Source organism: Grammomys surdaster, unplaced genomic scaffold, assembly GCF_004785775.1.
Source record: "Grammomys surdaster isolate TR1022 unplaced genomic scaffold, NIH_TR_1.0 125745, whole genome shotgun sequence".
In the NCBI taxonomy this organism is placed as follows: domain Eukaryota; kingdom Metazoa; phylum Chordata; class Mammalia; order Rodentia; family Muridae; genus Grammomys; species Grammomys surdaster.
In genome coordinates this window covers 1,106,254-1,113,262 of record NW_021620577.1, presented here as the reverse complement: position 1 = coordinate 1,113,262, position 7,009 = coordinate 1,106,254, and positions in this window count along the sequence as shown.

Genomic DNA, 7,009 nt, shown 5'->3' with positions numbered 1-7,009 from the left:
CTGGCAGTGACTTATGTGAAGACACTTGCATAGGGTGTCAAGTCATTTCCATTAACTCAGGAAACACCTTGATTCCAAAATGCATTGAGAAAGCATGAGGCTACAGGATCTTTCTAGAAAGATGAATACAGCATATTCATATTAGACTGTTTCAAGAGGAGAATGTTTCAGAATTCTCCCCAGGGCAAGAGAGTGGGTGGCTCATTCGGCATCCATCCAGTCCAGCCCTCTCACAACCCTTTTCATTATGTACCTCCAAAGAAAGCAGTTGTCAGAATCTGACAGCAGCTACCTGACTTGTATGTACACACAACAGGTGCCCGTGTTCAGGGAGTCAAACGATATGGGTGATTCCACCTGCTCTTCATAGCTGGTGAATCATCAGTTTTACAGTAACAGGACATATGGTTCCTGAAATCACTGCACTGTGTAAAATCACACAATAAAACCCACAGGGCTTACAGGGAAAATGGGATTTGAAACATCATGCTCCAGAACTTCCATCAACGACACATTCAGAAGGAACAGAGAAGCTTTGAAAACCACAGCAGTTTGACACCTATTGAACGATTAAGAAGCCCACAGCGATTACAGTAAGGATAGCCATTCACCTTGAAGGAAGAAGACCAGAGTTTTGATGGAGGAAGTAGAAAGAAATGAATGGTTGTTGATGAGTTACTGTGCTGTGATTCGGAGGGAGGAACTCTGAAGGCAGATGTAGGTTCTGACTGTGCATCTGAATGTGGCTCCTATGGCATGTGCTGGGAATGGAGCGAGGGCTGAGGTGTGAGCTCTCTCTCTCTCTCTCTCTCTCTCTCTCTCTCTCTCTCTCTCTCTCTCTCTCTCTCTCTCTGTGTGTGTGTGTGTGTGTGTGTGCGCGCGTGTGGTGTGTTACCGATAACTCTCATACAGACTGAATAGAATTCTGTGCATTGCAGCCTAATTGTGTATTTGGCAGATGAGATCAAGCCTGGGAAGTTGTGAGGCCCTACCTTACGTATATGCTGTTCTCTAGGACAGTTTGTGGGAACATACCTTCCTTTTAAAAAGAAGTGCTGCTGGAGCCGAGAAGATAGTACAGTCAGCAACAAGGGTGTGAGTTTGATACTCAGAACCCATGTAAAAAAGTCAGCCATGAGATGGGTAAAGCCACACACCACTGAGCTGTATGTCTTGTGTTTGCTTTTCAATGTTGAATTCCACATGGTGAAGGAGAGAACTCACTCTTTCAAGTCGTCCTTCAACCATTGCACGTGAACCATGGCACGGGTACCTCAACACAGATAGATATGAACAACTAAATAAATGTAATCCTATAGTATTGTAAAGTTGGGTAGTACTGGGCAGGCAGAAGCAAGCAGATCCCTGGGACTTGTGTCAGCTTAGCCTGGTTGGCAAGTTCCAGGCTAGTAAAAGACCATGTCTCAGAAACTGTGAACAGTGTCTGAGGAATAAGATGCACCCAAGGTTGACCTATGATCTGTACATACATATGCATGCACACAGACACACATGTACCAGTAAAGACACATAATCTGTACCCACACACCCACAGATTCATGTGTATATGCGTGCACACAAACACACACACACACACAGAGGGACAGAGACAGAGAGAAAGACAGAGAGAGAGAGGTGGAGACCTAAGTACATCTGAGAGAATGCATGAAACACAGAGACCCCTTTAACTCAGTGAAATTCCCCTTCCCTGCAAGTGTGTCAGCCTTGCATGTGGCTAGGCTTTGTTATGCCTTATATGCAATCTACTCCCTTCATCTTTTGTTTGACTAAATTAAAACAAAATATCCAAACCATTCTCTGAGATGTGGGAAATGGTAGCTCTTCTGGGTCCTGAGGAAGTTTTCATACTTCCCCCCTCTTAGCGAAGGCTAGGTTTCATCTAGCTGGCCATTAGAAATTTCTTTGGCTTAGCTTTAGAAATTTGCTTAGAATCCTGCTTCTGTTCAGTTCTGTTCCAGATGGTTTCTATATCTTGCATCTATACCCTGTAAAAAAAATGTATCTCAGTGGTCAAAAATGGTCTTAGAAATAGTCATTGCCTCTGAGAACAGCCTTGTGATTGGACCATTCGTGGCCATTCATGGCAGAGGGGTGTTTCTCATAGTGGCCTTAAAGTAGCTGACAGGTTGTTCAGTCTATCTTTCTTCTTACATGGAGGATAATGCTAAGCCTTGGAGGGGAGAGGATGGGGCATGTATCGAATGGTAGAACATTGATCAGGGACATGGAAAGTCCTGGGTTCAATCACTGGCAGGACAAAGGAGGAGGAAGGAAGAGGAGGTAGAGGAGGGGGAGGACAGACAAAGGCAGCTGTTATGTTAATTAATCTTTTTTTTAATTTTCTGTCTTCTGTCACATAGAAAGCTCTGAACATTGATGCCCACATCTCCATAAATATGGATATAAGTATACAACTGTAACCATCTCCATGTTCAAGGCTGTAGAGTTGTGTTTATTCAGCACCTTAGGTAGCTTCTTCAGGCTTCCTTTATTTTATTGCATTTTCTACAATATATAGGTTTTTTCTTTGTGATTAAAAACACTTAACAGTAAGATCTACCATGTTGGCAAATTCTAAACCCAGTGTCTTTAAGTAAAGGTATGTTGTTCAGGAATCTCCCAGAAAGTGAATATTTGTATCCACTGAAGTCAGTTTCCCATTCTCTGCTGCCGCTCACCGTCAACCACTTTACTGCCATCTTGTAGTTTGACCATTTTATTTATTTTACCTTATTATTTTCATTTGTTTATTTTAAGACATACTCCCAAGTGCTGGGATAATGGGTAATGCCACTAAGCCCAGCTTTAACTACCTCATGGAAATGGCATCAAGTAGTATTTGCCTTTCACATCTGTCCATATTGGTTAAAAAGATCATCTTCCCTTTTTAAGGCTAAGGTATTTCCTGAGTTGTTGTGGCAGGACCACACATTCAACTGTGTTGCTGAAAATGTCAGGGAGCTGAGTTTGGGAGTATTCATATTTGGTGTAGAATATTCTAGAAGGTTCTAGAAGCTTCAAAACCTATTAGGCACTTGGAATAAGTACATCAAATACAAGACATAAACTAACATAATCTATCTAACTAACGAAAGCAGACAAACCCACTGTCTGTCATGTGTACAAGTATTTTATAGAGCCATTTGCAGCTGAGCATAGAAAAGCATGGTGACAGTGACAGGGTTGAGAAGCATATGACATCTAAGTCTAATTCCCAGCACAGCTACCATGTCCCTAAAATGAACCATTTGGAGACAAAGAAAAGGTGACCAAGTTGAGATGCCTGCAATCGGAAAGGGCTGATTCCTTTATGATGCTGTTAGTTGAGTTGGATGGCCTCACCGAAAATCCATGGCTATTGTCAGGGCAAAATGTGTGAGAGTGTGTGTGAGTGTGTGTGAGTATGTGTGTGTGTGTGTTCCTAGCTCACACTTCTCTAGTAAACCTTCGCTTTCCACAGAGGGCATTCAGAAAGAAATGTGAAAGAAAAAAATCACACACATGCATAAATGTGAGATAACGCATGATTAAGTTTTGACCCCGTAGATTGTTAACCTTCAAAGCTAACTCTGCAGTCACACAATATTATTAGCAATAAAAGGAATTTGCTTTGCCCTTTTTTTTAAATTACCATAAACCGATTGACTGAGACAGAATGATGTTAATATTTAAGAAGTAGGACACTAGATTCTATTATCTCAGAAGCTCTGTCACCAGGCCCTCTCTGTAGTCCTGTTATCTAATTATTGGGCTTAAATTGCATTAGTGTGCTGGCAATTTGTCTACCCCTGGAAAAGTAATTGACATTTGGGTTACTGCTTCATATGTGGGCGACTTGCTAGCCAGTTCCGAAGAGTCCTCTCCTGTCAGGGCAGATTAGTTTAATGTTGCCTGGAAGAAAGGGAGACTCTGTGTTTTAAGGTATGCCACCTCTGTTCCTGGGCACCATTTGGTATTAAAATTTTGGTTTGGTATAAAAGTTGATAAGTCACCTGCGATGAAATTGAACAAGGTTGTCGTGACAAAGTAATTAATGGCATTTTTGACTTTCAGATGACTTTAAGGGACACATACTTAGTCTTTGCTGGCTCCCACCGCCATGTTGATAAATATGCATTATGCGCTTACAGGGCATCTTTAACTCTTGTCAGATGTCTTTGCAGGGCTTCCAATTTATCATCTCTCTCTCTCTCTTCCTCCCTCCCTCCCTCCTTCCCTCCCTCTCCCTCTCCCTCTCCCTCTCCCTCTGAATTAACTAGAGCCAGGTAAACTCCATATGGAGTAGTGATCTGGCATACCAGAAAGGGCTGCAGGTTTGCATAACATGTTGGCTGCATGGCTTCTCCCTACACTAGGGGCTTTTCTCTGCCTTAAAAAAAGGTATGCTTTTCTGGGCAAAAAATGAAGCAGTAGTTTGACTTTCCTTTTTCTAGACATTTCTTTGACACACCAAGTTGGCCTCAAGAGGGTGGCTGTGGAGATTGGCAGATACTGCACATTTCTCTTTGAAGAGAGAAGAGATGTGTCCTATGCCTTGGTAGAGAACATATCTATAGGAAACACAGGGTTTGGCTCATATACTGACAACAGCAGGGTGTGTATTTGCCAGGTGTTGCGGGGAGAGCTTTTCCTTCAGAGATCAACAAGATACATGAGGGCAATTTAGAGGGTAAATATGAATGGCCAGCCCTTGTTTTCCTGTACTTAAAAATGAAAGGTGAGTCCTGAAAGTCTTTGGACATTGATAGAGCCTTAGCATTTCTTCTTCTGCAGATAAAAGATCAAGCCTAACTTAGGAACCACCTCCTTCCTATGTCGGCTTATCGGTCTCTTCTCTCCCACCATGTTCTCTTTAGGCTGTCAGCTTCCTTTTAGTTCCAGGCTCTAGCCAAGCCTCACTGCTCCCAGGACACCATGAATAATCTCTCTGTCAGGCTCACTCTCTTCTATACTCTTCTCTGAGCTACGTCCCTTGGAATCTATTGAGATGTCTCCTCCCCAAAGGCCAACCTGTTAGGTCCTGTTCTGCACCACTTACTCCCAGCCTCAGCTGGATGCCTCCTGTCTCAGTTATGATTCCAGATGAATGGAGCATTCCCATTCTCCCTTGCCTTATGATCTGCACTCCAGAACATAAGCTGCAGGAGGGAGAGGCATCATCCGCTTGCCTTGCTCCCATTGCAGGGACTGACAGTAGGAGATGCTCCGTATGCCTTCCAGACATAGCATCCAGTCCCCAATTTCAGAAAATCCTTGGTGATGTTTAAAATTAGCATATATTGATTGCACAGGGTAATGGACTTTAGAGTGTGCTTTGATCATACGTGATCAGTCTCTTTCATTCATATGCCATTTTTGTTTGGTTTGGTTCTTATAGGCCTTCCCTAGGCTATGCCCAGTGTGCACTCTTCCTGCTCATCTCTTTTGTAGTTATGTGCTATTCCGTTTTATTTTTATAGATTCTATATGCGAGAGAGAACAAGTAAAACATTTTTTACTTCTATTTTTAAAAAGATTTATTATTGTTTATGCGTCAGTTTGTGTCTCTGTGCGCAAGTGCATGTTGCTTTCTGCGAAGGCCAGAAAAGGGCTTCAGGTCTTTTGGAGGTAGAATTCTAGGTGGTTGGGTAGTGGTCATGAACCCAGGTCATCCAGAAGCACTTAGGGCTGGAGATGCTTAGATCACTGATTGCTTTTCCTGGGGATCTGGGTTTGATTGCCAACATACACGTTAGGTCACAATCAGATGGACTTCTGATGGAGGTCATTATAGCCTCCATAAGCACTAGAGATGCAAGTGGTACACAGACATATATGTGGGCAAAACACTCTTTCTTGCACATTAAATAGCAGTTTTTAAGAGAGGCTCTCTTAACTGCTGAGCCAGCACTCTAACCCCTGATGATAAGTGCCTTTCTTGGTCTAGTTTATTTCACTTAACACGATTGTTTCTACTTTCATCCATCTAGAAAAGGATATTATGTCATTCTTATTTATAGATGAATACAACTCAGTCATGCTGGCACACCACCTTTTCTTTGTCTATCCATCAATGGTCACCGAGGCTGATGCCACTGTCTAGCTGTTGGCATTAGTGCTGTAATAAACAGGGGTGTGGGGGTGTTTCTGGTAACCTGAGGTCCTTGGAGTATAAATGGATCATGTGGAAGATCTATTTTTTAATTCTTTGAGTAGCATCCATAGTGATTTGCATTGTAGCTACCCTCATTTGCATTCTAGCAACACAAGCTCCCAGGAAGTTGCAAAAAAAAAAAAACCAACAACAATAGTATTGTCAACACCATTCTCCAATGGAAATGTCTACTGTAGAAATGGTACCCATCTGCCCACACAGCTTCCCTCCCCCGTGCTAACAGCAACTTCTGTAGGCAGCTGACACCTGCTTTGTTTAATTCCTTGCTGCCTTATCCTTTTATTTGGACATTTTCTATCCCCTTCTTTGACAATATCTTCAAAGACAACATTGATATTTTAAGCATGAGTTAATTTTTTTGTGTGTATCCATGCACAGGGCAAACGCATCAAAATTCATTTTATTCTTAAAGTAGTGTACTGAAATATCATCAGAGAGATGTTTATTTTCTAGGTGAGTGAAAAAAATGGCCTGAATCTGAGAGGGAAGGAGTAGAGACCAGGGAGAGGTTTAAGGGGGCACAGGGATGAATAGAAATGATGTAAATGCAGTGTTCATGCATAAAATTCTCAAAAATTAAACTAAAACACCAAAGAGGCATGGGAAGATAGTTATGTTGCTAAAGTGTTTGGCATACAAGCATAGGACCTGAGCTTGATCCTCAGAACCCATGTAAAGAACCAGACATGGTAATACACAAAGAGAACCAGGTATGGTAATGCACACAGAGAACCAGGCATGGTAATGCACACAGAGAACCAGACATGATAACACATGAAGAGAACCAGGCATGGTAATGCACACAGAGAACCAGGCATGGTAATGCACACAGAG